Raw genomic sequence first — 13,639 nt, forward strand, 5'->3', positions numbered from 1 at the left:
TGATAAATGGCGACCTCGAGGTGTCTCTGCCTCCTTAGCGCAGTAGGTAGCGCGTCAGTCTCATAATCTGAAGGTCCTGAGTTCGATCCTCAGAGGGGGCAGCTTCTGTGTGTTTTTTTTAATAGACTATTTTACAGCTGTTGGAATGAAATCTTTGTTCCCAAGTTAGACCAGATTGAACATTTTCGAACCATTTATTAAAGAAAGAGCATCCATTGGAGAATGCAGGTATCGATCCCGCTACTTCTCGCATGCTAAACGAGCGCTCTACCATTTGAGCTAATTCCCCACATTTGACAACGTATGACACGTGGCTGCCCAGAGCTAGGTGAAAATGATTAACTTATTTTTATTTGATGATGATGATGATGATGATGTTGTTGTTGTTGTTGTTGTTGTTTCAGACAGTTGTTGCCTTAGGTTTCATTCCTTCTTTTTATCCTCATTACCAGTAAAACCATTTGAGCTAATTCCCCACACTTGACAACGTATGACACGTGGCTGCCCAGAGCTAGGTGAAAATGATTAACTTATTTTTATTTGATGATGATGATGATGATGTTGTTGTTGTTGTTGTTTCAGACAGTTGTTGCCTTAGGTTTCATTCCTTCTTTTTATCCTCATTACCAGTAAAACCATTTGAGCTAATTCCCCACACTTGACAACGTATGACACGTGGCTGCCCAGAGCTAGGTGAAAATGATTAACTTATTTTTATTTGATGATGATGATGATGATGTTGTTGTTGTTGTTGTTTCAGACAGTTGTTGCCTTAGGTTTCATTCCTTCTTTTTATCCTCATTACCAGTAAAACCATTTGAGCTAATTCCCCACACTTGACAACGTATGACACGTGGCTGCCCAGAGCTAGGTGAAAATGATTAACTTATTTTTATTTGATGATGATGATGATGATGATGTTGTTGTTGTTGTTGTTGTTGTTGTTGTTGTTTCAGACAGTTGTTGCCTTAGGTTTCATTCCTTCTTTTTATCCTCATTACCAGTAAAACCATTTGAGCTAATTCCCAACACTTGACAACGTATGACACGTGGCTTCCCAGAGCTAGGTGAAAATGATTAACTTATTTTTATTTGATGATGATAATGATGATGTTGTTGTTGTTGTTGTTTCAGACAGTTGTTGCCTTAGGTTTCATTCCTTCTTTTTATCCTCATTACCAGTAAAACCATTTGAGCTAATTCCCCACACTTGACAACGTATGACACGTGGCTGCCCAGAGCTAGGTGAAAATGATTAACTTATTTTTATTTGATGATGATGATGATGATGATGTTGTTGTTGTTGTTTCAGACAGTTGTTGCCTTAGGTTTCATTCCTTCTTTTTATCCTCATTACCAGTAAAACCATTTGAGCTAATTCCCCACACTTGACAACGTATGACACGTGGCTGCCCAGAGCTAGGTGAAAATGATTAACTTATTTTTATTTGATGATGATGATGATGATGTTGTTGTTGTTGTTGTTGTTGTTGTTTCAGACAGTTGTTGCCTTAGGTTTCATTCCTTCTTTTTATCCTCATTACCAGTAAAACCATTTGAGCTAATTCCCCACACTTGACAACGTATGACACGTGGCTGCCCAGAGCTAGGTGAAAATGATTAACTTATTTTTATTTGATGATGATGATGATGATGATGTTGTTGTTGTTGTTGTTGTTTCAGACAGTTGTTGCCTTAGGTTTCATTCCTTCTTTTTATCCTCATTACCAGTAAAACCAGGTAGGAGAAAAAAAAAAAAAAAGTATTGTCCTTCGAGCCGGAATTGAACCAGCGACCTAAGGATGCCAATGTGTTCCACTACAGTCCTCCGCTCTACCAGCTGAGCTATCGAAGGAAGGATGGGAGGGTTGCTCCTTGAGGACAATACACAATTCAGCAAAAGGCTGGCAAGCTCAGCTGACTGCAGCAGTCAATAGCTGCCACCACTGTTTTTCTTCTTGTTGCCGAGTGTGCGTTAACAGTGCTTCCAGAACACAGGGGCCAGTGGCACAATGGATAGTCTGACTACACATCAGAAGATTGTAGGTTTGACTCCTGCCTGGCTCGCGACTGTTGTTGTATGCTTGTTTACCCTCAGCTTTGGAAATTTGTAGGACAGGGTTGATAAATGGCGACCTCGAGGTGTCTCTGCCTCCTTAGCGCAGTAGGTAGCGCGTCAGTCTCATAATCTGAAGGTCCTGAGTTCGATCCTCAGAGGGGGCAGCTTCTGTGTGTTTTTTTTAATAGACTATTTTACAGCTGTTGGAATGAAATCTTTGTTCCCAAGTTAGACCAGATTGAACATTTTCGAACCATTTATTAAAGAAAGAGCATCCATTGGAGAATGCAGGTATCGATCCCGCTACTTCTCGCATGCTAAACGAGCGCTCTACCATTTGAGCTAATTCCCCGCATTTGACAACGTATGACACGTGGCTGCCCAGAGCTAGGTGAAAATGATTAACTTATTTTTATTTGATGATGATGATGATGATGATGTTGTTGTTGTTGTTGTTGTTGTTTCAGACAGTTGTTGCCTTAGGTTTCATTCCTTCTTTTTATCCTCATTACCAGTAAAACCATTTGAGCTAATTCCCCACACTTGACAACGTATGACACGTGGCTGCCCAGAGCTAGGTGAAAATGATTAACTTATTTTTATTTGATGATGATGATGATGATGTTGTTGTTGTTGTTGTTTCAGACAGTTGTTACCTTAGGTTTCATTCCTTCTTTTTATCCTCATTACCAGTAAAACCATTTGAGCTAATTCCCCACACTTGACAACGTATGACACGTGGCTGCCCAGAGCTAGGTGAAAATGATTAACTTATTTTTATTTGATGATGATGATGATGATGATGTTGTTGTTGTTGTTGTTGTTGTTGTTGTTGTTTCAGACAGTTGTTGCCTTAGGTTTCATTCCTTCTTTTTATCCTCATTACCAGTAAAACCATTTGAGCTAATTCCCAACACTTGACAACGTATGACACGTGGCTTCCCAGAGCTAGGTGAAAATGATTAACTTATTTTTATTTGATGATGATAATGATGATGTTGTTGTTGTTGTTGTTTCAGACAGTTGTTGCCTTAGGTTTCATTCCTTCTTTTTATCCTCATTACCAGTAAAACCATTTGAGCTAATTCCCCACACTTGACAACGTATGACACGTGGCTGCCCAGAGCTAGGTGAAAATGATTAACTTATTTTTATTTGATGATGATGATGATGATGTTGTTGTTGTTGTTGTTTCAGACAGTTGTTGCCTTAGGTTTCATTCCTTCTTTTTATCCTCATTACCAGTAAAACCATTTGAGCTAATTCCCCACACTTGACAACGTATGACACGTGGCTGCCCAGAGCTAGGTGAAAATGATTAACTTATTTTTATTTGATGATGATGATGATGATGTTGTTGTTGTTGTTGTTGTTGTTTCAGACAGTTGTTGCCTTAGGTTTCATTCCTTCTTTTTATCCTCATTACCAGTAAAACCATTTGAGCTAATTCCCCACACTTGACAACGTATGACACTTGGCTGCCCAGAGCTAGGTGAAAATGATTAACTTATTTTTATTTGATGATGATGATGATGATGATGTTGTTGTTGTTGTTGTTGTTTCAGACAGTTGTTGCCTTAGGTTTCATTCCTTCTTTTTATCCTCATTACCAGTAAAACCAGGTAGGAGAAAAAAAAAAAAAAAGTATTGTCCTTCGAGCCGGAATTGAACCAGCGACCTAAGGATGCCAATGTGTTCCACTACAGTCCTCCGCTCTACCAGCTGAGCTATCGAAGGAAGGATGGGAGGGTTGCTCCTTGAGGACAATACACAATTCAGCAAAAGGCTGGCAAGCTCAGCTGACTGCAGCAGTCAATAGCTGCCACCACTGTTTTTCTTCTTGTTGCCGAGTGTGCGTTAACAGTGCTTCCAGAACACAGGGGCCAGTGGCACAATGGATAGTCTGACTACACATCAGAAGATTGTAGGTTTGACTCCTGCCTGGCTCGCGACTGTTGTTGTATGCTTGTTTACCCTCAGCTTTGGAAATTTGTAGGACAGGGTTGATAAATGGCGACCTCGAGGTGTCTCTGCCTCCTTAGCGCAGTAGGTAGCGCGTCAGTCTCATAATCTGAAGGTCCTGAGTTCGATCCTCAGAGGGGGCAGCTTCTGTGTGTTTTTTTTAATAGACTATTTTACAGCTGTTGGAATGAAATCTTTGTTCCCAAGTTAGACCAGATTGAACATTTTCGAACCATTTATTAAAGAAAGAGCATCCATTGGAGAATGCAGGTATCGATCCCGCTACTTCTCGCATGCTAAACGAGCGCTCTACCATTTGAGCTAATTCCCCACATTTGACAACGTATGACACGTGGCTGCCCAGAGCTAGGTGAAAATGATTAACTTATTTTTATTTGATGATGATGATGATGATGATGTTGTTGTTGTTGTTGTTGTTGTTTCAGACAGTTGTTGCCTTAGGTTTCATTCCTTCTTTTTATCCTCATTACCAGTAAAACCATTTGAGCTAATTCCCCACACTTGACAACGTATGACACGTGGCTGCCCAGAGCTAGGTGAAAATGATTAACTTATTTTTATTTGATGATGATGATGATGATGTTGTTGTTGTTGTTGTTTCAGACAGTTGTTGCCTTAGGTTTCATTCCTTCTTTTTATCCTCATTACCAGTAAAACCATTTGAGCTAATTCCCCACACTTGACAACGTATGACACGTGGCTGCCCAGAGCTAGGTGAAAATGATTAACTTATTTTTATTTGATGATGATGATGATGATGTTGTTGTTGTTGTTGTTTCAGACAGTTGTTGCCTTAGGTTTCATTCCTTCTTTTTATCCTCATTACCAGTAAAACCATTTGAGCTAATTCCCCACACTTGACAACGTATGACACGTGGCTGCCCAGAGCTAGGTGAAAATGATTAACTTATTTTTATTTGATGATGATGATGATGATGATGTTGTTGTTGTTGTTGTTGTTGTTGTTGTTGTTTCAGACAGTTGTTGCCTTAGGTTTCATTCCTTCTTTTTATCCTCATTACCAGTAAAACCATTTGAGCTAATTCCCAACACTTGACAACGTATGACACGTGGCTTCCCAGAGCTAGGTGAAAATGATTAACTTATTTTTATTTGATGATGATAATGATGATGTTGTTGTTGTTGTTGTTTCAGACAGTTGTTGCCTTAGGTTTCATTCCTTCTTTTTATCCTCATTACCAGTAAAACCATTTGAGCTAATTCCCCACACTTGACAACGTATGACACGTGGCTGCCCAGAGCTAGGTGAAAATGATTAACTTATTTTTATTTGATGATGATGATGATGATGTTGTTGTTGTTGTTGTTTCAGACAGTTGTTGCCTTAGGTTTCATTCCTTCTTTTTATCCTCATTACCAGTAAAACCATTTGAGCTAATTCCCCACACTTGACAACGTATGACACGTGGCTGCCCAGAGCTAGGTGAAAATGATTAACTTATTTTTATTTGATGATGATGATGATGATGTTGTTGTTGTTGTTGTTTCAGACAGTTGTTGCCTTAGGTTTCATTCCTTCTTTTTATCCTCATTACCAGTAAAACCATTTGAGCTAATTCCCCACACTTGACAACGTATGACACGTGGCTGCCCAGAGCTAGGTGAAAATGATTAACTTATTTTTATTTGATGATGATGATGATGATGATGTTGTTGTTGTTGTTGTTGTTGTTGTTGTTGTTTCAGACAGTTGTTGCCTTAGGTTTCATTCCTTCTTTTTATCCTCATTACCAGTAAAACCATTTGAGCTAATTCCCAACACTTGACAACGTATGACACGTGGCTTCCCAGAGCTAGGTGAAAATGATTAACTTATTTTTATTTGATGATGATAATGATGATGTTGTTGTTGTTGTTGTTTCAGACAGTTGTTGCCTTAGGTTTCATTCCTTCTTTTTATCCTCATTACCAGTAAAACCATTTGAGCTAATTCCCCACACTTGACAACGTATGACACGTGGCTGCCCAGAGCTAGGTGAAAATGATTAACTTATTTTTATTTGATGATGATGATGATGATGTTGTTGTTGTTGTTTCAGACAGTTGTTGCCTTAGGTTTCATTCCTTCTTTTTATCCTCATTACCAGTAAAACCATTTGAGCTAATTCCCCACACTTGACAACGTATGACACGTGGCTGCCCAGAGCTAGGTGAAAATGATTAACTTATTTTTATTTGATGATGATGATGATGATGTTGTTGTTGTTGTTGTTGTTGTTGTTTCAGACAGTTGTTGCCTTAGGTTTCATTCCTTCTTTTTATCCTCATTACCAGTAAAACCATTTGAGCTAATTCCCCACACTTGACAACGTATGACACGTGGCTGCCCAGAGCTAGGTGAAAATGATTAACTTATTTTTATTTGATGATGATGATGATGATGATGTTGTTGTTGTTGTTGTTGTTTCAGACAGTTGTTGCCTTAGGTTTCATTCCTTCTTTTTATCCTCATTACCAGTAAAACCAGGTAGGAGAAAAAAAAAAAAAAAGTATTGTCCTTCGAGCCGGAATTGAACCAGCGACCTAAGGATGCCAATGTGTTCCACTACAGTCCTCCGCTCTACCAGCTGAGCTATCGAAGGAAGGGTGGGAGGGTTGCTCCTTGAGGACAATACACAATTCAGCAAAAGGCTGGCAAGCTCAGCTGACTGCAGCAGTCAATAGCTGCCACCACTGTTTTTCTTCTTGTTGCCGAGTGTGCGTTAACAGTGCTTCCAGAACACAGGGGCCAGTGGCACAATGGATAGTCTGACTACACATCAGAAGATTGTAGGTTTGACTCCTGCCTGGCTCGCGACTGTTGTTGTATGCTTGTTTACCCTCAGCTTTGGAAATTTGTAGGACAGGGTTGATAAATGGCGACCTCGAGGTGTCTCTGCCTCCTTAGCGCAGTAGGTAGCGCGTCAGTCTCATAATCTGAAGGTCCTGAGTTCGATCCTCAGAGGGGGCAGCTTCTGTGTGTTTTTTTTAATAGACTATTTTACAGCTGTTGGAATGAAATCTTTGTTCCCAAGTTAGACCAGATTGAACATTTTCGAACCATTTATTAAAGAAAGAGCATCCATTGGAGAATGCAGGTATCGATCCCGCTACTTCTCGCATGCTAAACGAGCGCTCTACCATTTGAGCTAATTCCCCACATTTGACAACGTATGACACGTGGCTGCCCAGAGCTAGGTGAAAATGATTAACTTATTTTTATTTGATGATGATGATGATGATGATGTTGTTGTTGTTGTTGTTGTTGTTTCAGACAGTTGTTGCCTTAGGTTTCATTCCTTCTTTTTATCCTCATTACCAGTAAAACCATTTGAGCTAATTCCCCACACTTGACAACGTATGACACGTGGCTGCCCAGAGCTAGGTGAAAATGATTAACTTATTTTTATTTGATGATGATGATGATGATGTTGTTGTTGTTGTTGTTTCAGACAGTTGTTGCCTTAGGTTTCATTCCTTCTTTTTATCCTCATTACCAGTAAAACCATTTGAGCTAATTCCCCACACTTGACAACGTATGACACGTGGCTGCCCAGAGCTAGGTGAAAATGATTAACTTATTTTTATTTGATGATGATGATGATGATGATGTTGTTGTTGTTGTTGTTGTTGTTGTTGTTGTTTCAGACAGTTGTTGCCTTAGGTTTCATTCCTTCTTTTTATCCTCATTACCAGTAAAACCATTTGAGCTAATTCCCCACACTTGACAACGTATGACACGTGGCTGCCCAGAGCTAGGTGAAAATGATTAACTTATTTTTATTTGATGATGATGATGATGATGATGTTGTTGTTGTTGTTGTTGTTGTTGTTGTTGTTTCAGACAGTTGTTGCCTTAGGTTTCATTCCTTCTTTTTATCCTCATTACCAGTAAAACCATTTGAGCTAATTCCCCACACTTGACAACGTATGACACTTGGCTGCCCAGAGCTAGGTGAAAATGATTAACTTATTTTTATTTGATGATGATGATGATGATGATGTTGTTGTTGTTGTTGTTGTTTCAGACAGTTGTTGCCTTAGGTTTCATTCCTTCTTTTTATCCTCATTACCAGTAAAACCATTTGAGCTAATTCCCCACATTTGACAACGTATGACACGTGGCTTCCCAGAGCTAGGTGAAAATGATTAACTTATTTTTATTTGATGATGATGATGATGATGTTGTTGTTGTTGTTGTTTCAGACAGTTGTTGCCTTAGGTTTCATTCCTTCTTTTTATCCTCATTACCAGTAAAACCATTTGAGCTAATTCCCCACACTTGACAACGTATGACACGTGGCTGCCCAGAGCTAGGTGAAAATGATTAACTTATTTTTATTTGATGATGATGATGATGATGATGTTGTTGTTGTTGTTGTTGTTTCAGACAGTTGTTGCCTTAGGTTTCATTCCTTCTTTTTATCCTCATTACCAGTAAAACCAGGTAGGAGAAAAAAAAAAAAAAAGTATTGTCCTTCGAGCCGGAATTGAACCAGCGACCTAAGGATGCCAATGTGTTCCACTACAGTCCTCCGCTCTACCAGCTGAGCTATCGAAGGAAGGGTGGGAGGGTTGCTCCTTGAGGACAATACACAATTCAGCAAAAGGCTGGCAAGCTCAGCTGACTGCAGCAGTCAATAGCTGCCACCACTGTTTTTCTTCTTGTTGCCGAGTGTGCGTTAACAGTGCTTCCAGAACACAGGGGCCAGTGGCACAATGGATAGTCTGACTACACATCAGAAGATTGTAGGTTTGACTCCTGCCTGGCTCGCGACTGTTGTTGTATGCTTGTTTACCCTCAGCTTTGGAAATTTGTAGGACAGGGTTGATAAATGGCGACCTCGAGGTGTCTCTGCCTCCTTAGCGCAGTAGGTAGCGCGTCAGTCTCATAATCTGAAGGTCCTCAGTTCGATCCTCAGAGGGGGCAGCTTCTGTGTGTGTTTTTTAATAGACTATTTTACAGCTGTTGGAATGAAATCTTTGTTCCCAAGTTAGACCAGATTGAACATTTTCGAACCATTTATTAAAGAAAGAGCATCCATTGGAGAATGCAGGTATCGATCCCGCTACTTCTCGCATGCTAAACGAGCGCTCTACCATTTGAGCTAATTCCCCACATTTGACAACGTATGACACGTGGCTGCCCAGAGCTAGGTGAAAATGATTAACTTATTTTTATTTGATGATGATGATGATGATGATGTTGTTGTTGTTGTTGTTGTTGTTTCAGACAGTTGTTGCCTTAGGTTTCATTCCTTCTTTTTATCCTCATTACCAGTAAAACCATTTGAGCTAATTCCCAACACTTGACAACGTATGACACGTGGCTTCCCAGAGCTAGGTGAAAATGATTAACTTATTTTTATTTGATGATGATGATGATGATGTTGTTGTTGTTGTTGTTTCAGACAGTTGTTGCCTTAGGTTTCATTCCTTCTTTTTATCCTCATTACCAGTAAAACCATTTGAGCTAATTCCCCACACTTGACAACGTATGACACGTGGCTGCCCAGAGCTAGGTGAAAATGATTAACTTATTTTTATTTGATGATGATGATGATGATGATGTTGTTGTTGTTGTTGTTGTTTCAGACAGTTGTTGCCTTAGGTTTCATTCCTTCTTTTTATCCTCATTACCAGTAAAACCAGGTAGGAGAAAAAAAAAAAAAAAGTATTGTCCTTCGAGCCGGAATTGAACCAGCGACCTAAGGATGCCAATGTGTTCCACTACAGTCCTCCGCTCTACCAGCTGAGCTATCGAAGGAAGGGTGGGAGGGTTGCTCCTTGAGGACAATACACAATTCAGCAAAAGGCTGGCAAGCTCAGCTGACTGCAGCAGTCAATAGCTGCCACCACTGTTTTTCTTCTTGTTGCCGAGTGTGCGTTAACAGTGCTTCCAGAACACAGGGGCCAGTGGCACAATGGATAGTCTGACTACACATCAGAAGATTGTAGGTTTGACTCCTGCCTGGCTCGCGACTGTTGTTGTATGCTTGTTTACCCTCAGCTTTGGAAATTTGTAGGACAGGGTTGATAAATGGCGACCTCGAGGTGTCTCTGCCTCCTTAGCGCAGTAGGTAGCGCGTCAGTCTCATAATCTGAAGGTCCTGAGTTCGATCCTCAGAGGGGGCAGCTTCTGTGTGTTTTTTTTAATAGACTATTTTACAGCTGTTGGAATGAAATCTTTGTTCCCAAGTTAGACCAGATTGAACATTTTCGAACCATTTATTAAAGAAAGAGCATCCATTAGAGAATGCAGGTATCGATCCCGCTACTTCTCGCATGCTAAACGAGCGCTCTACCATTTGAGCTAATTCCCCACATTTGACAACGTATGACACGTGGCTGCCCAGAGCTAGGTGAAAATGATTAACTTATTTTTATTTGATGATGATGATGATGATGATGTTGTTGTTGTTGTTGTTGTTGTTTCAGACAGTTGTTGCCTTAGGTTTCATTCCTTCTTTTTATCCTCATTACCAGTAAAACCAGGTAGGAGAAAAAAAAAAAAAAGTATTGTCCTTCGAGCCGGAATTGAACCAGCGACCTAAGGATGCCAATGTGTTCCACTACAGTCCTCCGCTCTACCAGCTGAGCTATCGAAGGAAGGATGGGAGGGTGGCTCTTTGAGGACAATACACAATTCAGCAAAAGGCTGGCAAGCTCAGCTGACTGCAGCAGTCAATAGCTGCCACCACTGTTTTTCTTCTTGTTGCCGAGTGTGCGTTAACAGTGCTTCCAGAACACAGGGGCCAGTGGCACAATGGATAGTCTGACTACACATCAGAAGATTGTAGGTTTGACTCCTGCCTGGCTCGCGACTGTTGTTGTATGCGTGTTTTCCCTCAGCTTTGGAAATTTGTAGGACAGGGTTGATAAATGGCGACCTCGAGGTGTCTCTGCCTCCTTAGCGCAGTAGGTAGCGCGTCAGTCTCATAATCTGAAGGTCCTGAGTTCGATCCTCAGAGGGGGCAGCTTCTGTGTGTGTTTTTTAATAGACTATTTTACAGCTGTTGGAATGAAATCTTTGTTCCCAAGTAAGACCAGATTGAACATTTTCGAACCATTTATTAAAGAAAGAGCATCCATTGGAGAATGCAGGTATCGATCCCGCTACTTCTCGCATGCTAAACGAGCGCTCTACCATTTGAGCTAATTCCCCACATTTGACAACGTATGACACGTGGCTGCCCAGAGCTAGGTGAAAATGATTAACTTATTTTTATTTGATGATGATGATGATGATGATGTTGTTGTTGTTGTTGTTGTTGTTTCAGACAGTTGTTGCCTTAGGTTTCATTCCTTCTTTTTATCCTCATTACCAGTAAAACCATTTGAGCTAATTCCCAACACTTGACAACGTATGACACGTGGCTTCCCAGAGCTAGGTGAAAATGATTAACTTATTTTTATTTGATGATGATGATGATGATGTTGTTGTTGTTGTTGTTGTTGTTGTTTCAGACAGTTGTTGCCTTAGGTTTCATTCCTTCTTTTTATCCTCATTACCAGTAAAACCATTTGAGCTAATTCCCCACACTTGACAACGTATGACACGTGGCTGCCCAGAGCTAGGTGAAAATGATTAACTTATTTTTATTTGATGATGATGATGATGATGATGTTGTTGTTGTTGTTGTTGTTGTTTCAGACAGTTGTTGCCTTAGGTTTCATTCCTTCTTTTTATCCTCATTACCAGTAAAACCATTTGAGCTAATTCCCAACACTTGACAACGTATGACACGTGGCTTCCCAGAGCTAGGTGAAAATGATTAACTTATTTTTATTTGATGATGATGATGATGATGTTGTTGTTGTTGTTGTTTCAGACAGTTGTTGCCTTAGGTTTCATTCCTTCTTTTTATCCTCATTACCAGTAAAACCATTTGAGCTAATTCCCCACACTTGACAACGTATGACACGTGGCTGCCCAGAGCTAGGTGAAAATGATTAACTTATTTTTATTTGATGATGATGATGATGATGATGTTGTTGTTGTTGTTGTTGTTGTTTCAGACAGTTGTTGCCTTAGGTTTCATTCCTTCTTTTTATCCTCATTACCAGTAAAACCAGGTAGGAGAAAAAAAAAAAAAAGTATTGTCCTTCGAGCCGGAATTGAACCAGCGACCTAAGGATGCCAATGTGTTCCACTACAGTCCTCCGCTCTACCAGCTGAGCTATCGAAGGAAGGATGGGAGGGTGGCTCTTTGAGGACAATACACAATTCAGCAAAAGGCTGGCAAGCTCAGCTGACTGCAGCAGTCAATAGCTGCCACCACTGTTTTTCTTCTTGTTGCCGAGTGTGCGTTAACAGTGCTTCCAGAACACAGGGGCCAGTGGCACAATGGATAGTCTGACTACACATCAGAAGATTGTAGGTTTGACTCCTGCCTGGCTCGCGACTGTTGTTGTATGCGTGTTTTCCCTCAGCTTTGGAAATTTGTAGGACAGGGTTGATAAATGGCGACCTCGAGGTGTCTCTGCCTCCTTAGCGCAGTAGGTAGCGCGTCAGTCTCATAATCTGAAGGTCCTGAGTTCGATCCTCAGAGGGGGCAGCTTCTGTGTGTGTTTTTTAATAGACTATTTTACAGCTGTTGGAATGAAATCTTTGTTCCCAAGTAAGACCAGATTGAACATTTTCGAACCATTTATTAAAGAAAGAGCATCCATTGGAGAATGCAGGTATCGATCCCGCTACTTCTCGCATGCTAAACGAGCGCTCTACCATTTGAGCTAATTCCCCACACTTGACAACGTATGACACGTGGCTGCCCAGAGCTAGGTGAAAATGATTAACTTATTTTTATTTGATGATGATGATGATGATGATGTTGTTGTTGTTGTTGTTGTTGTTTCAGACAGTTGTTGCCTTAGGTTTCATTCCTTCTTTTTATCCTCATTACCAGTAAAACCATTTGAGCTAATTCCCAACACTTGACAACGTATGACACGTGGCTTCCCAGAGCTAGGTGAAAATTAACTTATTTTTATTTGATGATGATGATGATGATGTTGTTGTTGTTGTTGTTTCAGACAGTTGTTGCCTTAGGTTTCATTCCTTCTTTTTATCCTCATTACCAGTAAAACCATTTGAGCTAATTCCCCACACTTGACAACGTATGACACGTGGCTGCCCAGAGCTAGGTGAAAATGATTAACTTATTTTTATTTGATGATGATGATGATGATGATGTTGTTGTTGTTGTTGTTGTTGTTTCAGACAGTTGTTGCCTTAGGTTTCATTCCTTCTTTTTATCCTCATTACCAGTAAAACCATTTGAGCTAATTCCCAACACTTGACAACGTATGACACGTGGCTTCCCAGAGCTAGGTGAAAATGATTAACTTATTTTTATTTGATGATGATGATGATGATGTTGTTGTTGTTGTTGTTTCAGACAGTTGTTGCCTTAGGTTTCATTCCTTCTTTTTATCCTCATTACCAGTAAAACCATTTGAGCTAATTCCCCACACTTGACAACGTATGACACGTGGCTGCCCAGAGCTAGGTGAAAATGATTAACTTATTTTTATTTGATGATGATGATGATGATGATGTTGTTGTTGTTGTTGTTGTTGTTTCAGACAGTTGTT

General features: G+C 40.2%; 15 non-coding genes across 15 annotated transcripts; 8 read left to right on the forward strand and 7 right to left on the reverse strand.

Moving 5' to 3' along the window:
* Positions 1-28: 28 nt before the first annotated feature.
* trnam-cau (transfer RNA methionine (anticodon CAU)) lies at positions 29-101 on the forward strand. Its single transcript has one exon. It is a non-coding gene; the product is annotated as a tRNA-Met (tRNA).
* A 1,667-nt stretch (positions 102-1,768) lies between these two features.
* Positions 1,769-1,855, reverse strand: trnay-gua (transfer RNA tyrosine (anticodon GUA)). Its single transcript is given in 2 exon segments — positions 1,769-1,804; positions 1,819-1,855. It is a non-coding gene; the product is annotated as a tRNA-Tyr (tRNA).
* Positions 1,856-2,150: 295 nt separating this feature from the next.
* Positions 2,151-2,223, forward strand: trnam-cau (transfer RNA methionine (anticodon CAU)). The gene has a single exon. It is a non-coding gene; the product is annotated as a tRNA-Met (tRNA).
* Positions 2,224-3,709: 1,486 nt separating this feature from the next.
* On the reverse strand, positions 3,710-3,796 carry trnay-gua (transfer RNA tyrosine (anticodon GUA)). Its single transcript is given in 2 exon segments — positions 3,710-3,745; positions 3,760-3,796. It is a non-coding gene; the product is annotated as a tRNA-Tyr (tRNA).
* A 295-nt stretch (positions 3,797-4,091) lies between these two features.
* trnam-cau (transfer RNA methionine (anticodon CAU)) lies at positions 4,092-4,164 on the forward strand. The gene has a single exon. It is a non-coding gene; the product is annotated as a tRNA-Met (tRNA).
* A 2,394-nt stretch (positions 4,165-6,558) lies between these two features.
* Positions 6,559-6,645, reverse strand: trnay-gua (transfer RNA tyrosine (anticodon GUA)). Its single transcript is given in 2 exon segments — positions 6,559-6,594; positions 6,609-6,645. It is a non-coding gene; the product is annotated as a tRNA-Tyr (tRNA).
* A 295-nt stretch (positions 6,646-6,940) lies between these two features.
* On the forward strand, positions 6,941-7,013 carry trnam-cau (transfer RNA methionine (anticodon CAU)). The gene has a single exon. It is a non-coding gene; the product is annotated as a tRNA-Met (tRNA).
* Positions 7,014-8,517: 1,504 nt separating this feature from the next.
* On the reverse strand, positions 8,518-8,604 carry trnay-gua (transfer RNA tyrosine (anticodon GUA)). Its single transcript is given in 2 exon segments — positions 8,518-8,553; positions 8,568-8,604. It is a non-coding gene; the product is annotated as a tRNA-Tyr (tRNA).
* A 295-nt stretch (positions 8,605-8,899) lies between these two features.
* On the forward strand, positions 8,900-8,972 carry trnam-cau (transfer RNA methionine (anticodon CAU)). The gene has a single exon. It is a non-coding gene; the product is annotated as a tRNA-Met (tRNA).
* A 750-nt stretch (positions 8,973-9,722) lies between these two features.
* trnay-gua (transfer RNA tyrosine (anticodon GUA)) lies at positions 9,723-9,809 on the reverse strand. Its single transcript is given in 2 exon segments — positions 9,723-9,758; positions 9,773-9,809. It is a non-coding gene; the product is annotated as a tRNA-Tyr (tRNA).
* Positions 9,810-10,104: 295 nt separating this feature from the next.
* Positions 10,105-10,177, forward strand: trnam-cau (transfer RNA methionine (anticodon CAU)). Its single transcript has one exon. It is a non-coding gene; the product is annotated as a tRNA-Met (tRNA).
* A 387-nt stretch (positions 10,178-10,564) lies between these two features.
* trnay-gua (transfer RNA tyrosine (anticodon GUA)) lies at positions 10,565-10,651 on the reverse strand. Its single transcript is given in 2 exon segments — positions 10,565-10,600; positions 10,615-10,651. It is a non-coding gene; the product is annotated as a tRNA-Tyr (tRNA).
* Positions 10,652-10,946: 295 nt separating this feature from the next.
* On the forward strand, positions 10,947-11,019 carry trnam-cau (transfer RNA methionine (anticodon CAU)). The gene has a single exon. It is a non-coding gene; the product is annotated as a tRNA-Met (tRNA).
* Positions 11,020-12,145: 1,126 nt separating this feature from the next.
* trnay-gua (transfer RNA tyrosine (anticodon GUA)) lies at positions 12,146-12,232 on the reverse strand. The gene is given in 2 exon segments: positions 12,146-12,181; positions 12,196-12,232. It is a non-coding gene; the product is annotated as a tRNA-Tyr (tRNA).
* A 295-nt stretch (positions 12,233-12,527) lies between these two features.
* On the forward strand, positions 12,528-12,600 carry trnam-cau (transfer RNA methionine (anticodon CAU)). The gene has a single exon. It is a non-coding gene; the product is annotated as a tRNA-Met (tRNA).
* Positions 12,601-13,639: the final 1,039 nt, after the last annotated feature.

The sequence above is a fragment of the Acipenser ruthenus genome, unplaced genomic scaffold, assembly GCF_902713425.1.
Source record: "Acipenser ruthenus unplaced genomic scaffold, fAciRut3.2 maternal haplotype, whole genome shotgun sequence".
NCBI lineage: Eukaryota > Metazoa > Chordata > Actinopteri > Acipenseriformes > Acipenseridae > Acipenser > Acipenser ruthenus.